This window comes from Pseudonaja textilis, chromosome 1 (genome assembly GCF_049901715.1).
Source record: "Pseudonaja textilis isolate UNSWEBS1 chromosome 1, rPseTex1.2, whole genome shotgun sequence".
NCBI classification, from domain to species: domain Eukaryota; kingdom Metazoa; phylum Chordata; class Lepidosauria; order Squamata; family Elapidae; genus Pseudonaja; species Pseudonaja textilis.
In genome coordinates, this window is record NC_141990.1 from 134,617,256 (window position 1) to 134,635,747 (window position 18,492).

An 18,492-nucleotide genomic window follows, 5' to 3' on the forward strand; every position below is an offset into this window, starting at 1 on the left:
TTGGGAAAAAAAGACCAGAGGATTCATTTGTGCTCTATTGTTTCTTCTTTTAGTTCTTTTTGTTTAATGGTCTTTATCGTTTGAGCTGCTTGGCTTTTTTTTTTTTTTAATATATAGCTCTCTCTCTCTCTCTCCCCGTCCCTCTCTCCCTCCCTGAGAGAAGAAGAAAATAGATATATAATTTAAGCCTGTCAATCAATGTAGCAAGCAGCTCTGATTTCCACTGTCCCTGGAATTAATTACAAACATTCTCCCTTCCTCCTACCAATTTATCTTCCCATACAGACACAAGGAACTCATGAGAAAACATATTGTATAGAGCAGGGGTTCCCTACCTGGGGTGCGAGACGATATTCCAGGGGGTGCAAGAAAAGTCCAGGTAAATAATAGGATATTGGGTATATGTTGGCATTTTTATTTTCTTTTGCAATGGATTAACTTTGTTTTCATTTTAGAGTTAAGTATCGTTTTTAGTGGCCATCACATACATAGCTGAAAAGATTCAATCCTACCATATATTTAATGCATTCAGTAGTTCCTAAAATCTAAATTTCAGGGGGTGCGAGGTTCGAGTAAAATTTCTTTAGGGGTGCAGGGCGAAAAAAAGGTTGGGAACCAGTGGTATAGAAAAGTCCATTTTTTACTTTTAAAGTATGTCCCCATTTCAACTACACAAACTCTAATCAAATTTTGTCCCAGCAAAGGGCCTATACAATAACTCTAGAATGTGGCTTGTACTCTTAACTGTTCCTCTGAAATCTCACTTAGGCTGGATAATAAGTGTATGACTGCAGAGAAAGCTGCTTGCATAAATATCCTCAAAAATATTCTAAATATATATTTACCGTTTTTTTGGGGGGGGGGCGGGGTTCTGCTCACCTCTCAGAAGTTTAATATGAAGTTCCAATGATGTCAGCTCCCTATAAAAACCCATACGAGCAAATTTCACATTGTGGATTCTTTCACTTCAGTCATACAGCAGATGGTAACCAGCTGGGAAGCCAGACTTATTTCTGAAAATGCATCATCCTTTGTACAATATCTTAATCACTATCAGTCTATGGAAATGCTGCTTTAAGCCTGGTCAGTTGACAGAACAAAAGCTTCCTTCTATCTGCAAAATATACCTACAGTGCTTTAAATGCTGCTATTAATGTGAAATGCAAAATATACCTACAATGCTTTAAATGCTGCTATTAATGTGAAAAACCTTAACCCACAACTTCTGTTTCATTGATAGCTACAACAAGACTATTCTCTTCCTTTTCATTCTTCAAGCCAAAACTGTAACTGTGCCTATAAACAGCACCCAGATCAAATATCACCTATTGTTTGGGCCGTTGAACTCATAAGGCTATGATACAACTTAGCACAATGAAATAAATTGTGATTTGCTTTTGTTTCCTTCTGGAGGTTAGCGTGCCCTTATATAATCAGGGTGGAAATCTGGTATTATTTTGCAATAGTGATGAATATCTGTAGCTCAGGTATAGGATGAGGGTGAAGATTCATTCTCCAAGGTTGTGGGTAGGTTTCCAAACGTTTCATTACCAGGCTAGGTAACATCTTCAATGGAGTATAGGGGAAATCGTAAAGTCCTCTGAAGATGTTACCTAGCTTGGTTTGGAGATGTTCGGAAACCAACCTACAGGCTCGGAGAACAAACCTTCACCCTCATACTTTTTTTAACGGAGTTTGGGTGAAAAAAAAACCCACACCAAAACAAGATAATCAGAAACTGTGTGGTTCATTCTCCAAAGTAAAATCAGGCTTTTAAATGCAATTACATTGAATAGTGCAATGGAAACAATAAAAATGAATAATGTCTTATTGGAGGAAAAATGGGTGGGAAGAACTAGGTCCTTTAAGGATGCAGCTGCCTTCACAGCTGACGCACCATGAAACAGTAAGAAACGCCAAGGTCCGAGGAGGAAGACACCACACGGTGCTTTGGTTACATGCCCTTATATAATCAGGATGAGTGCTTGTGTACATTCCTTTTTACCTGCTGGTGGTTCCAGAAAGTGCAATGTGACTCCAACAAGAGTCAAAAGTAAGCAAAGCAAAACCACGTACGCACAAAACGTTAGCCAAATATTCCTGCCCTAGGAATGGCCACTATGCAACTCTCAAGCTGTGTTTCTTCCTTCCTTTCAGTCAACCAGGCAATTGTTGTCCCAAAGGTGTTTTTTCAAGAAACAACTGGACTTCTTCATTTTTCCTTGAAGACAGGGTCTCCTGCTTGGGCAAGTGGGTCGGACTAGATGACTTACCAAGTCCCTTCCAACTCTGTTAAACCTGTTAAAATATCTGTTATCCAAGAAACTTCGTCAGTTCTCCAGTCGCCTCTTTTGGGGCTTTCTTTCTTTTCACTTTTGTTTTCTGAGGGCAAAAATTGTTGAACAAAAAGCCCAGTGGGCATTCAGGAAGATATCAGCAGCACAGTCAAAAATAAGATCTGATCTTTTGTACCTTTCTACCTATATTTTTTGTGTTAAATTTATATTTACCAACAAAGAAATAAATGGAGACCAGAATAGATCTATTTCAAGCTTTTTAACTCTCATCAGCTAGCCATATCCTTCTGGGATTTGAACCCATGCTACTTACCTATTACTGTAGGTAGATGGATTAACCTCTAAGTCAGAGATTGATTCTCTGCCTCTCCTGTGAAGCCTCCTGGATTGGGGCTGAAAGGTAAAAGCAGAAGCAGTATGCTGCGTCCCATATTTGAGTAGACCAGGTTGCCCTGATTAAAAAAAAAAAAACCCACTTTCTACCTTTAGATATTGAAACAGGTTTACTGCGATGCTGTGGTGGTTGCACTGGGCTGGGTACAGGTGTATTAAAGGGTGTCATTCCAACATAAGTCAGCAGCTTAGCAGCCATGTAATGTGGTTGGTCAAGTGCTTCCTGCATCCTCCTCTGCCTTTCAAGCAAGTTGCATAGATAAAAAGCTTTTGTTCAGCCTCTGGAAGCTCATAGTGGCTTTAAGGCATAAGACTGAAGTTGTTTACTGATTCCCACTTCTCAATTTCGCAAGACTTAAATTATGGAAATTAGGCATGAATCAGAATGCAGCATCCTACATATATTTCTGACACAGAGTTAAACTACTGTACATTCTCAGCCCCAGCTCAAATCTGTTACATAAATAAAATCCTGCTTCCCTCCCCTTCCCTCCCAATTTTTATGGATCTGTTGGTGAGATTATTTTATTTCTTTGTCCTCTTCCCCATCTCACGCCTCTCACAAATTGAACTTATTCATAGACACATCATAGAATTGTGGAATTGGAAGAAAGACAAAGATTGCTAGTCTAACTCTCTACAATGGCCAGGAAAAATATATTAATTATCGGCCTTAGATTGAGAAAGAGAGAGCTGTTTAGCTTTTTCTTAAAAACCTTCAGAGATGGAGAATCCACCATTCTTAAAGATAAATTAGTCCATTATGGCCCAGATCAGGAAGTTTTACTTTATGTTTAAATGAAATCTCAGTGGCTGTACTTCATGGCCATTATTTCTGGTCCTAATTTCTGTGGCATGGAAAATATCTTATTATCCGCCTCTGCCCAGGCTATCAACCCAGATGCCAGTATCAAGGCCATCCTGAGGAAATCTTCCCGAGGAAAAATGCATATTTAAGACATAGTTGGGAGCACATGGGGGAGTTGTTGTTGTTGGAAAGTCAGAGAGACAATTCCTGGAAAAAGTAGCGAGGAGGTATAAGCCAGAGTGATGGCAAAAGTGAAATAGAGGGTTAAAAGATTTCCAAGTTGGCATCACTTCCCATTAGAGTTGCTTCAATAACTTATGATCTTGGCTTAATTACCATAAGGAGAGGAACTGCTTATTGTGTATGTCAAAAGGACCTGGATCAGCAGGTAATGCTATAGATTTCTCCCCCTTTGCTTATAATTTCCCCTGCTATTTTCAAAGAGAGAGAGAGAGGATGTGAAATCCTATCTATCTGACACCCTGGGGAGAACAACATGTAAAGGCATCTCCAAGAAGATTGCAGCAATAATTACCAAGGGTAACATCTAAGTAAAAAGGTGGGTCACATTTTATAAACCAGAGGGCTTCTTGGAGAAAAAAGTTTTGAGAAATATACTTGTGCAACCCAGGTATTTTCTATGACCACAGAAACTAGGGCATTATTTCTGGTCTGAGTTTCTATAGCCACAGAAAATACTTATTGTATATGTACTAAAATAACTTTCCAGGTATCGATGTTGGGCTCATTGGCTATTAGGATCTTGATTTTCCTCTCTTTCTTGAAGAACCTCTTTTGCTTCTTGTATGAATGGTGATGGTAGACGTGGGGATATTAGTCTTATGGAATGTAGGCACTCCTGGAGATGAACATTCCATGTCCAAATGCACAATTCAATCTTTTAAAAGTATTTGGGTTGAATATTAATGCACACTGATGATATCCAGCTTTCTGTCACATCACCAAGCTGTGATAGTAAAGTTGTCAAAATACTGCCACAATGTCTGGAGGCAGTTTGGGTCTGAACAGGAAAAACTGATTTTGGCTTAATTTTGCCAAGGCTGAATGGCTGTGATTGCAAACCACCACCACCCCCAAAAAAAGTCAGGGATGTTTCTATTATTGGTCTTGATGAGGTAAACACTTTCCCATTCTAGACTAGTGCACAACTTTGGGGTCCTTCTGGACTTGCAGCTACTCAAAGAGCAGATGGCAGCTTTGCACCGGTTCATCTTATATACCAGTTGCATTCTTTCCTCGATCAGAAGGCCAAAGACAGTTACTCATGTGCTGGTCAGATCATAACTGGATTATTGCAATGAATTCTGCAGGGGGCTATCTTTGAAAATCATCCAGAAGTTACAGCTGGTACAAAATGCAGTGGCACAATAGTAATGGATGCCTCCTGATATGCCAAGGTGTCACCACTGCTTCATCAGATGGATTAGTTGACAGTCAATTTCCAGTGCAATTCAAGGGGCTGGTCATTAATACAAAGTCCATTCTGGTATAGGGCCTGAGTACTTGAGAAACCACCTATCTCCAACTAGTTTCTGTGGTGGCACAGTGGTTGGAAAGTGTACTGCAGGTTAATTCTGCTGACTGCTGACTGCCAACAGTTTGGCAGTTTGGGTCTCACCAGGCTCAAGGTTGACTCAGGCTTCCATCCTTCTGAGGTCAGTAAAATGAGGACCCAGATTGTTGAGGACAATAGGCTGACTCTGTAAACTGCTTAGAGAGGGCAGTAAAGCACTGTGAAGCGGTATAGAAGTCTAAGAGTTATTGGTATTGGTATTGCTATTTTATTTATTTGTTTGTTTGTTTGTTTGTTTGTTTGTTTAATGTCCATAGCCACTTCCAAAGAAAACATTTTGATCCATTAGTCAAGGCACCTGCTTAGCAATCAGAAGAATTTGAGTTTTAGCCCTGCCTGAGACATAAAAGCAACTGGGTGCTGTTATGGCAGGGGAAATCAGAAGAGGAAGGAGTATTAGATATATGAATTGCTTTTAAAAATAATAAAGACAGGCTTTTAAAAAAAATACTTAAAAACTTTAATAAGCCTTATCGGTCCATTCTCACAGAGTGGGTACATGCCAGGTCTTTCCTGTTAAATATGGTCATCTCGTGGCAGCAAGGGGTTGTACCTTCTCTGCCACATCCTCTACTCTCTGGAGTAATAACATCCCCCTCCCCCGAGATACAGACACATTCTCTCTTCTAGGGTTCTTAAAATCTGGCCTTGGTTCCAGGCCTGGACTTCATGAGTTTGTGGGGGCCCTAATTTAGCTTGATTTATCGTTTGACTGTTTTAGTTTGGGATGTCTGTGGATTGTACGTTTTTGACTGTTTTGACTGCTTTGCATGTGTAAGCACCCACCATCTATGGGTGTGAGTTATTTTAATACAATTTAAATAACAATAATAATCCTAGGTCCTTAGGAGGGGCTCGATAGGTGGATAAAAATGCCAAATCCAGTCTAAACATCTGGCTGACTGTGCAACCATCCATAATAATCATGGGCATTGCAGACCATTTGGCAGGAATGGATTTGGAAGAGGGGTTTTCTGCAGGAGAAATAAAAACAAGAAAATGAGTAATAGAGTGAGGATGTAGCTTCAGAAAGGGAGGGCTTGATGCGTTTCCCGCCCTTTTTTTCTTTTCCAAGAAGAAACTGTCAAGGTGCAATGCCAAGAAAAACAGAGGCGGGGGGGGGGGGAAGGATCGCTGATCTGATGTGAAAGAAAAAGAGATAACTGACGGGGAGAGTCCCCAAAGCCTGAGAGGTGAGAGGGAAGGGCTGGGCAGATTCAAGGAAATCAAGAGGCAGTCGATGGGGAGAATGTGGTCTTGAAGAGGGGTCAAGTAGAAAAAGAGAGACCCACATCTTCAACCAGAAAAAGAGACGGAGGCTCCCTAGAAGCAAGGAGAAACCGAAGAGGTGAGCAAAGTGACAAAGAGAAGAGAGAATGACCAAAGGGAGGAAAGACAACGTGGAGGAAAGTCCAGTTGGAAAATACGGGTAGTCCTCAAGTTATGACCACTATGGAGCCTCAGATTTTTGTTGTTAAGAGAATTTTGCCCCATTTTACAACCTTTCTTGCCACAGTTGTTAAGGGAATCATCGCAGTTGTTAAGTGAGTAACACGGGGGTTAAATGAATCTGGCTTCCTTCCCCGTTGACTTTGCTTTATCTGAAGTTTGCAAAAAGTTGTCCCAGGGCACTGCAACCGTCACGAAGATGAGCCAGTTGTCAAGCATCTGAATTTTGATCACTGGATGAGGATGCAACGGTCGTAAGTGTGAAACACGGTCCTAAGTCGCCTTTTTCAGTGCCGTAACGTTGAATGCTCACTAAAACGAACAGTTATAAATCAAGGACTACCCGTAAGTGAGGAGATGAACCTGGAAATGAGCAAGGAGGTTGATCAGAGGATGAGAGGTAACTTAAGGATGAGGCAAGGCAGCTAGATAGAACAGCAAGAGATGATGGCAGGCATTCAGAGTCCAGTGGCAAAAAGAGCCAGATTATAGAGACCAAGAACCAGTTTATGACAGAAGAGAAGACTCAGAGGGAGGAGGGTTGAATGAATGGGGGGGAAGGGGGGGGAAGCTTGATGATAGATTGAAGAGAGAGAGAAAGAGAGAGTGGGGGATAAACATGGGTCTCAGAGCCACCAGTGAGTGAAAAGGCAGCAAGAGATTGGGGAAGGGCAGTGAGAGGCAGATAAGAAGAACAGGAGAGATGGAGGGAAGAAGATATGAGCAGGACAGTAACAGGAGAATACTTCCTGACATACTGTGGCAGGAAGAAATGGAGGCGAGGAAAGCAATTTGGATTAAGGAGAAATGAAGTCAAAGGAACTGGGCAGAAGGGCCGGGGGGTGCGGGGGAGCCCAGCAGTGGAGTTGAAGAGAATTGCTGGTGAGGTGGAAGGCCTTAGTGAAGGTCCACCCAAATTGCCAGTCAAGATGGTGCCGCTGGAGTAGAGCCATGTTGTCTTCCTTGCTGTTCTTCTGGAATAGAAATCCAATCCTTCCCCCCCTCACAAGAACTCTCACAAAAGTCAAGGTAGTGGGAAGATTTTAAAAAGTTCAAAAGGGACTTTGTCTGGGGGTAATTCTCAGCTCGGCTGAAAGAAAAAGTGGGATTTGATGTAAGACTTGATTATTTTAATTGTTTGACTTCTGTCAACAAGTTAGAGGAAGATTAGAACTGAACTTGTTTTCAGTTCAAAACCACAACCTGTTTTCTGTTCTTACATGGAGTTTCCCAGGGAACAGACAAAAGAAGTCTATCCCCCTTTATTCAAAGGCTTAAAACTAAAGTTGGGGTGGTGAGAAGCATCTAGAGACCCCGTTTGGTTTAAAGCTAGGAGGCTGGAAAGTCCAGTGGACACCAGCTTGCAAAGAACCAGATCCTATACCAAGGAAACTCCCAAATCAACAGAGGCATACACGAACAAGTCACAATCCCGGTACGGTTTAGTATTTACAGTATATCACCTCTGCCGAAAGAAAAAAGGAGCTTTCTGCAGGAAAATATCTTCTCTTGTGAAGATATTTCTTTGCTGGTAGAAATGGATAGGTAAGAGGGAGGTGAACAAAATTCTGGCCTACCCAAAATTTGGGTAGATCCAAACCGAGTCATTTACCTAACAAAGGCGGCTGGGAAAGATTTGCACAATATTTTGAGGATAATCGTGTGGAATTGGGATGCTTCCTTAAAGCAGTCATGGGCAGCACTTCTTAAAGAAAAATAATAATAATAATCCCTCATCCCCTAAGTTGAATGATTTTACTGAGATGTTTGAGCTCTAGAACGTGCATTTGTCACCCTAAACCTCTCCCCCACATTAAAAACACTCAGGAAATTGCATAATCCTTTCTCACTGAATGCAGCAATAAAAAGAGAGTAGACTCCTTATGTGTGAAGAAAACACGGGGGAAGATGGCTTTACTCCAAAAAATGGAGAGTGATGTAAAAAGGTTTTATAAGTTGAAAGGTAGAAATATGAAATGTCTGAGGTAAATAGGGAGACAATTTTGTCATGGATGGTTTTATGACAACTAGACATTTTTAAAGCAATTTTTGGCAGTATAACACCCCTAGTGGACTTCAGCTTTAGTGTCTGTGTTAGTGCAGAACACCTACCACAGAAATGTAACTCCTGTTTCTTGAACAACTTAACTTTTAGTTATAAAGATTTGGTGTCTTTCCAGTTCTTAATATACACTGCTCAAAAAAATAAAATGAGCTGTGCGGCCCCCTAAAGAAATGCCATCCCACACCATTACTGACCCACTGCCAAACTGGTCATGCTGGAGGATGTTGCAGGCAGCAGAACGTTCTACATGGCATCTCCAGACCCTGTCACGTTTGTCACATGTGCTCAGTGTGAACCTGCTTTCATCTGTGAAAAGCACAGGGTGCCAGTGGCGAATTTGCCAATCTTGGTGTTCTCTGGCAAATACCAAACATCATGCACGGTGTTGGTCTATAAGCACAACCCCCACCTGTGGATGTCAGGCCCTCATACCACCCTCATGGGGTCTGTTCCTGACCATTTGAGCAGCCACATGCACATTTGTGGCCCACTGGAGGTCATTTTGCAGGGCTCTGGCAGTGCTCCTCCTGTCCCTCCTTGCACAAAGGCAGAGGTAGAGGTCCTGATGCTGGGCTGTTGCCCTCCTACAGCCTCCTCCACGTTTCCTGATGTACTGGCCTGTCTCCTGGTAGCACCTCCATGCTCTGGACACTACGCTGACAGACACAGCAAACCTTCTTGCCACAGCTCGCATTGATGTGCCATCCTGGATGAGCTGCACTACCTGAGCCACTTTTGTGGGTTGTAGATTCCGTCTCATGCTACACTAGAGTGAAAGCACCACCAGCATTCAAAAGTGACCGAACCATCAGCCAGAAAGCATAGGAACTGAGAAGTGGTCTGTGGTCACCACCTGCAGAACCACTCCTTTATTGGGGATGTCTTGCTAACTGCCTATGCTTTCCACCTGTTGCCTATTCCATTTGCACAACGGCATGTGAAATTGATTGTCAATCAGTGTTGCTACCTCAGTGGACAGTTTGATTTCACAGAAGTGTGATTGACTTGGAGTTACATTGTGTTGTTTAAGTGTTCCCTTTATTTATTTTTTTTGAGCAGTGTATTTCATCCCCAATTGCCTGTTTTAAAATTAAATATTTGGCCATTTGTTGCAACTAAAACTTTTACATAATTATTGGATAAGAATTAAAAGAGTCACTTTGAACTGTGAGATGAGTGGGCAACAAATTAGATAGATAGATAGAGATAGATACTATTTTCTATAGTATAAGTATTCAACTTATGACCATAATAAAGGCTGCCCATCACAACAGTAAATCTTGTTGGTTATAAAACAGATCACCCACATGACCAACCAGATTTTATAACCTTTTTTGTGACTGTTAAGCAAAGGTTGCAGTCATTAAACAAATGCTGTAGTCATTAAGTGACTTCTGCAATCATTAAGCAAAACAATGGATCACTATGGGCTGTTTTGCCAAAACCCAAAAGTAAATGCCATTTTTTTTGCAAAGATGTTGAAATATGCTGCAAATGGCCATAAATACAGTCTGGTTGCTGATGCCTGAAATGAGGTCATGTGACTAAGGGGAGGGTGGCTGTCAGAACTTCAAAACTAAGTCGTATGTATATTCCCAGGGAAGTTCATTGTAATTTTGAATGGTTGCTAAGTGATCTGTAATAGAATATACTATGAATATGGACAGGAATAGGAACCATTTTATTGCTTCACATATTACAGTTTTATGTCTGATTAAGTATAAAATGTAAATGTCACTAATTCATTATTATACAGATACTTTGGGAAGCCATGCCTGGTGTCATCTGAAGGACAATCTAGCTTTGCTGATGCATATTATATGACAAGCTCAAGAACAGTCATTTGGTTGCATCTGAGAATGTCAAGATGTTCTGATCTAAATAAATGAAACTTCACTCATATCAGTTTGAGAAAGCAAAGGACCTTGACTGAAATTGGGCAACTGGAAGAAATTATAACATACATCTTATCCAAAGCAATCTTTCTGGGATGATTTGCAAAAATGCACAGGGAACGGAAGGGAGGGGAGGAAAGAGAAAGGAAAGAGGGAGAGGAGAGGAGAGGAATCAGTGCTGTAGGAAAATATGTGTGGTCCAAGCATTTGGTTTTTCAGAATTGGCTAGCGTCCTTAGACCAATTTCACAATACATTTGTGAAAAAGTAAGGCAGGCTCGGAAAATAAATCTTTTAGTCATAGAAACCCAGCTTTAAAAGACATTGAATTTCTTTGTTATCTGGGCATTACATTTCTTTCCTTCTCTCTTCTCTTCAAAAAGCACATTACAGAATAAAAAACATGAACCAACCACTTACTATATTGTTGATCAGCTGACATGGTGTGTGCATATCATCAGAATTCTTAATCTTCCCTGTAAAAAAATAATAATCCAGATCAAATAGCTTTTCTGAACAAACAGTAAATATCATGAGATACCAACATGTGTCATGTTCTTCCTAAGTTACCAAGAATTCAACAAGTGCTAATCGCTTCTTGCGTTCTGCTTTTCACATTTCATTACATGTCACTGATTAAATGCTTTTTCAGCACCATATTAAATAACAGTGTTGACAGCACAGCTTAGAAATGCAAGAAGTCAAATCTTTTAGCTGGGCCAGCAGCCACATGAAATGTCTCTTCCCACAGCTGGGGCAGACTAGACCAACATCCCATTTAAATATTATTTTAAAGAAAAGAGCACATCATTTTAGTTCCACTCCATGAACACAAGCCATGACCCCCAGTCCCAGCTGTTACTATGCAAAGATTGTATCCAGCAAATAAATAAGGTATCCTTGAAATTTCCATTACACTAATTACGCTGCTGAATACTAAAACTCTTTCTTCCATCAGTGCAAATTGGTTTGGCAAAACTTCAGTGAAACTTTTAAATGCATCTGTTGCTCTGGTCATGCACACATACATGGCTTCTTTGGACCATATTTTAATCGTTTTATTTTTAATGATTTTCCCCATGATGGCCTTCCGCACAAACACCTATATTCTAAAAACTAATAAGTGCTTTATAAATAGGTTTGACTGGCTCATTATGTGGCCCAACCTCATGCCAGTAAGCCTCATCCTGTATCCACTTAGTTTTAATTCACCTATGCCAGAAATGAAGTCATGGCCACTGAATTAGTGTTGACTCCTACCTGGAGAAGTAGCTGCAGTCTTCTTGGCAGGATTTTGGAAATATGGTTTAACCAAGCTAGGACTAGAATTCACAGTCTCCTGTTTCTAGCCTGGTGCCTTCACCACTACACCAAACTGGCTGTTTTTACAGACAATATATATATATTGTCAAATATGTATGATTTTTATCATGAAAAGTTAAAGGGACAGCTTAGGTCCTGTATTATTATCTAAGAATAAACATGAGACAATCTTCTAGAAGAGCGATCCTGATTTTCTAAAAATGAAAAAAAAATATTGATGCTACCCGAAAAATAACCTTAATCACTTTGCAGGGAACAAGTATTTCTACGAAAAATAAAAGGTTTTTTTCCAAGCAGGGTTTATTTAGATGCAGCAGAATCAGAAGGTGTAAATCAAGTCTTGTTTTATAAATGAAAGCTCTGCTTTCTTTTTAGTATATTCCGTTCCTCCTGACTGTCTGAGGTTGTCCAGCCATCTTTGCTAATGATACAGATGCATATCATTGGCTTATTTCTAAGAAACCGTTGTTTAACTCTGCAGTATTCCCATAGTGCCAGCCAGCGCATACAGCAGCAGCCTGGAAAAATCAATCCCACCATTTCTCTTCCAAATAATCTTGGAACAAAAAATGGCTTTTAACTCTAGACGGGGACAAAGAGATATTTGTTTGTCATGGTTTTTTTTTTACTCTGTTTTTCTCTGAAAATTAGGAGGATGACTGAAGCAATCCCAATTTCCTAAAGATTGGGACAATGGGGCCATTGGAGGGAGCATGTTACAGCCTGAGGATCACATGGGATAAGGCAGTGTGGAATCTTCAGCAGGCGCTTTCCTGGTGATTAGAGTAGTTCATAGTGTCAGTCCTGTCCAGGGGTGGGATACCACAGGGTTAACTACCGGTTTGGGATTTATGAGGTTCGGTGATTTATGATGTGCTTCCCTGCACGCTGCGAGCCACATGCCTGTTAATCGTCATCAGCACGCTGCCTGCAGAGAAGCAGCCTTTGAAACAGCCCTTTTTTCCTGCTTTTTTAACTGCAGCTGTGCCTTGTTCGCAGCTGAAGTTGAAACATCAGGAAATAAAGATCAGGTAAGAGCCCAGGTGGGCAGGTGGGCAAAAACATCAGCAGACATAGAACCGGTTCTATGTCTGCTGCTCTTCAGAGCTACCAGTTCTATGGAGGTGGACAGAACTGGTAGAATCCCATGCCTGGTCCTGCCCACAACCTGAGCCTTTAAGCAAGAATGATCCTTGACTCCATTTGTTGAGAAAGGTATAGTTTACCGAAGGTCAAGTGGATTACAATAAAGCAAAGCCAGAACTGAAGTTTGTGCGCCAAATCCCTAGATGTAGCTTCCCCTCCGCACACACCAGGCACCTCCCATTGCTGGTCATCCCATTGTCCAATCAATTTCAAAGAAGAAGTTTTGGTCACTCTGAGAATGCCGCTGCATTCTTCTCACAGGAAAATAATCCTGAGGTGCCATCTCTGAGAGGCACACTTTCAGTTTTCCCCAAGCTTCCTTCTAACTGGCCCCTCCCTGCCCCCAGGGTTCATGGCAGCCTGGTGCTGGACAATTGCAGAGTGCAGGTGTGAAGTGACCGTTCTGCTATGCAGAAGGTGGGCTAGTTGTTGCAAAATGCAGCCACAGGATTTGCCCAATCCAAATAAAGGAGATACTTACTTTTAAAAAGATGCTTAGCCTAGCGTGTTAGCTGAATAATTTAACACAATTATTTTGCCCATACTTTGCTTACTCCAACATCAGCCTTGTTTGCTTGGGCTGAATTGATTGAATAGTTCTTTCCTATTAGCACATTTATCTGCCTAGCATTTGGCTTTTCATGGTAATGTCCTGTCTCTTTTCGAGGAATCAGCAGCAAAATCTGTGTGTTAAGCAGTTCTGAAATCTAACAACCTAAAACCTAAATGGTTATTTGTTGACAACATTCAAGAATGCATTTTTCAGATGACTAGCATCTATTACACCTTTGACCAAAGTATTGTAATGAGGCTCAGTTGAGAACATTGTGGAAACTGTGGTCTATGATAAAATATGATAATATCACACCTGGAACTCAAATGCTGGTGAGAAAACAAAAAGAGTCAGGGGGGGAGAGAAAACTTGGATCTGTAAACCACAACCAATCTGCATAAAAAATCCTCCCCCTGCACTATAAAAAATATACAACGGAGATGAAATTATAGCATCTACAACATTTTCATGCTATTTTCAAATATTGATGGATTGATATCCTAGATTAGGGGTGTCAAGCTCGATTTCATTGTGGGCCGCATAGTGGTTGTGACCTCGGAGGGCTGGGGGTATGGCCAGGGGTGGGGGTGGCCATGGGACTCGTGGGAGGGGCACATTTGGTGGCCAAGTGCTAAGACAGGACTTCCATGAGACCCTGTCTCACTCTCATTATAATCCTTCCTTCCTTCCTTCCTTCCTTCCTTCCTTCCTTCCTTCCTTCCTTCCTTCCTTCCTTCCTTCCTTCCCTTTTCTTCTTTTTCCTTCACTCTTCATTCTCCTTTCTTCTTCTTTCCCATTTCCTTATTTTTCCTTCCCTGTTCTCTTTTCATCTTTTCTTCTTTCCCTTTGTCTTTCCTCTTTCCCTTTCTCCTTTCCTGTCCCTTCTTGCATGCTCAAATACAAAAGGGGAAACATTTCTCCTTTTGTTTTTCGTTTGTTTTGATAGCTCTCTGCCAGCAAAAACGGAGCATGGGGGGGCTGTGCATGGGGGGGACTGAGCTCTGTTTTCACTGGCAAAGGCATCGTGGGCTGGTCCTTTCCTGTTTCCAGGCCAGCCTCACGGGCCAGATCTAAGCATCCCATGAGCCGAATCTGGCCTGCAGCCTTGAGTTTGACACCCCTTTCCTAGATTATACATTGCATTGATCCATTCCCACCTCCATCACAACCCTGCCAGGTAGGCTGGGCTGAGAGAGAGTGCCTAGAGCAAAGTTGCACAGTGAGCTTCCATGGCTGGGGAGAAATTTAGAACCAGGTTTTCCCAATCTTAGCCTAATGAATGCAACACCTCAATCACACTCCATATGACAGATACGAGCTCTCATTCACTCTGGACAGGAGATAAGATATAATAATCTCCTACCAAACAAGTTTTCTTGCAGGGTGACTATTCTTTACTATAATCTCAAATCGAATATATCTAGGACACTAACTTGTTTGCCTTGCTCAAAGGGCCAGGCATATGAATTTTAGTAAACTCTTCCTTTTTCATACTACTGCTACTTGCTGTTGAGTTGTTGGAGTTGTGAATTTGCCTTTAACATAATCTGACCACAGCTACTTATTTTTAGCAAGCATGCATCTTTTATATGCCTGAATTTTTTATTAGCCAAAATACAAAATATTTATGTTTCATTATATATTTACAGTCCGATTCATGAAAAAATAATGGTAATCTTAAAGCAGAAATTCCCCAGGAACTATTTAAAGGAATGTTCTTTAGCAATTTCCTGTTTCCCACAGTGAATGAATCCTTTTTCTCATAGATTTGTCTGGGGACAACGGACTGTAGAGAGGCTGCCTTAGTCAGGAAATGTGCCTTGGTCCAGTCACAGAGTCTTCAAAGTCCTCACTATGCTTCAAGCAAACACACTCTGTGCCTTTGCAATAAGCTGGAGGTTTATACAGAAGAATTCAAGAAAAGTATATTTACTCATTCCCAACTCATAACTTCCTTTCAGAACCTGGAACTAATATATTGTGCCAATCTGATGGTTACTACTAACTACAGTTCAGGCTACTGACTACTAAAATTGTGTATATTTTTTAATCAAAACTCCTTTTAGTTCAACAAAAGAACAGCTTTATGCACCAACTGTTATATAAAAGAGGTAGCAGTCCCAGCCTCAGATTTCCTTTGCATTAAAATAGCAATAGCAATAAGACTTATATATCACTTTATAGTGCTTTACAACCCTCTCTGAGCAGTTTACAGAGCTTGCATATTCCCTCCAACAATCTGGGTCCTCATTTTATTAACCTTGGAAGGATGGTAGGCTGAGTTAACCTTCTGCCGGTCAGGATCGAAGTCTTGACTACAAGCAGAGTTAGCCTGCAATATTGCCCTCTAACCATTGCACCACTACAGCTCTTCTCTACCAAGGAAAGATTGATGGGAATTATTTAAGCACTAGTTACTCTATTTGGACCCTGGCTCCCATCTTCTTTCAGATATTTAGGAGTGACCTCTGGGCTATAACAATCATTGATTGCAGCTATAATTTGTCCCACAGGAACATTTCTAGAATAGTATGGGGATAAGTTTAGGAGATATGTATCACCATATCCTGATAATGTGAGAAGTTGCTCAGAAGAACTTGAGTATAGGGCAGGGTGCCAAACTTGATTTCATCGAAGGCTGCATCAGGATTGTGTTTGTCCTTGGGGGGGCCTGGCCGGGGGGAGGCGTGGCCAGCTCAACATTCATTTTTGGCTGAGATGGCCTCCTGCAGCCCTCTGCCAGCGAATATGTACACAGGCCTCCCAAGCTCCGTTTTCTACTGCAACAGCCTTCTGCAGCCCTCCGTGTGGCCTTCTGAGCTTCATTTTTACTGGCAGAGGGCTGCAGGAGTTTGTCACGGTTGAAAACAGAGCTTGGGAGGGCAACATGTGGCCCTCCCGAGCTCTGTTTTCACTGGCAGAGGCACCACAGGCCACAAGAGTTCGTCAATGTTTTCAGGCTGACCTCACAGGCCATATCTAAGCACCCTGCAGGCCGGATTCACCCTGTGGGCCTTGAATTTGACACCCCTGGTATAGGGTGCCCTTGTGCTGACAAAGCTTAGATATTGAACCTTGAAATGCAACTAGTATGAACAATCTCATATAGAAATAATAGGAAGTGAGGTTGGGATTTTGCATACAAATTTTATTCTGAACACCTAATTTATATTAATGGCTTTTGGGAAATAAACTGCAGGCGAAATGTAATGGTAATGTTTTCCTTCACACCCTCTTAGACAAAATCATTGGCCTTTGATCTTGAAAGGGATCTAGCTACTTCAAAACATTGTTATATAACAGACTCAAACGTCATGATTCACTGCCTTAATAACTCTGTAGCGATTAGAAGAGAAAAAGACAAAATCCTGTAACTATAAGTCTTAGAAGAACGCCACTGAGATGAATAAGTCTCGTGTGTGAGAGTGTATATGTGTGTGTTTAAGATCACAGTCAAAGTAATCACCCTATAATGTGATTATGTGGTTGAATAATAATAGAGCTATTTCTCTAATTAAATCATCCTATGCAGGAGAGCCACAGACATGACTCAAAGGAAAAAAATCCCGTTTACTTTTTTCCCCTTCTTTGATAACATTTGATTTCTGTTATGTCTTTGGTCATTCTGATCAGCTACTTGTCTGTTATTTCTAATTCCTCTAGCATAATCTCATTCTCCCTCTCAAGTTTGTGTGGTTTATCAGACTGACACACCACACCTAACCATATACAGTTTTTATGTGACATTAAGATCAGATATGCGTGCAGGCAATACATAAGAGAGTTCTCCATGTATTGTGTATGAAGCGCTTTGTACCCAGCATTCAACCAAGTCTACTTTTGAACACTTTGTGGCAATTTAGTAGAATTGAGTTGAACTATGAGCTAGGGGTGCAATTTGCAATTTATGCAAATGTCAGGGGTTGTTTTGTTGAATGTAGTAGAATTCCCCTCTGTAAATATATATTTTTACAAGGATTGAAAGAGTTGAGCTCTATGTTGCTTTTTCTATGCGCATTTTTAATTTGTGGCATGCAGCTGAGAACAAATCCTAAATATATTGAAAAATGAACAGTTCAGTCTTTATGTGTGTCTTGTCTGCCAGGCGTGTGTCTTGTCTGCCAGACACACATAAAAACTGAACTATGCACCCTGACTAAAGTACTGACAGCCAACGGCTTCCACAAAAGCAAAATCACTGGTTTGATCCACAAAAACACACTAAGATATAATGGAAACCCAGAAGATGAACAGACCTATGGAACAGCTGTCCTGCCCTACATAAGAGGTACTACAGACAAAATTAGTAAGATACTACACAGGCATCACATCAAGACTGCCTTCAAAACAGACAGAAAAATAGCAGCCATCCTAAGAAACCCCAAAGATAAAATTGACATGGAAAACCAAGGCATATATGAAGTCCTCTGTGCATCATGCCCAGCCACATACATTGGACAGACCAAAAGAAGAATAAGTACCCGCCTGGATGAACACAAAAATGCAGTAAAAAAACTGGAACACACTTCCTCACTAGTCCAACACATGAAAGCCACAGGTCATAGCATCGACTTCAATGGCACCAAAACCCTAGCCACTGTAGAAAACCCAAGCCACAGAATTATGAGAGAAGCCATAGAGATTGAAAAAAGACCTGAAAGCATGAATAGAAGAGATGATTCCACCAGACTGTCAATTATCTGGAAGCCTGCACTCACAAAAAAATCTCCACACCACAAGCCAGGCAAACACCTGGGCACAAACAGTTCCCCCATGATACCTCCAGCTCAAACACACCCCAACCTGGCACCCAGATGAAACCTAGCTTCCTAATAAATGATAGCCCTCCGTTTACTCGGAGCCAAGCTGCACTAAAACCCTCCAATACAGGAAATACAGTGTTGCCAGCCAATCAAGACAAAAAAAGCTACAAAACTATACAGAAGCCTGATCATGGCAGATGAGATTCT

General features: G+C 41.2%; 1 long non-coding RNA gene across 1 annotated transcript in view; it reads left to right on the forward strand.

Annotated features, from left to right (window-relative positions):
* Window positions 1-18,492, forward strand: part of LOC148127828 (uncharacterized) — a 70,499-nt gene that overhangs the window by 13,774 nt on the left and 38,233 nt on the right. Inside the window, exon 3 of the long non-coding RNA XR_015740270.1 lies at window positions 3,948-4,057. This is a non-coding gene — a long non-coding RNA (uncharacterized LOC148127828). The remainder of the gene's footprint in view (window positions 1-3,947; window positions 4,058-18,492) is intronic.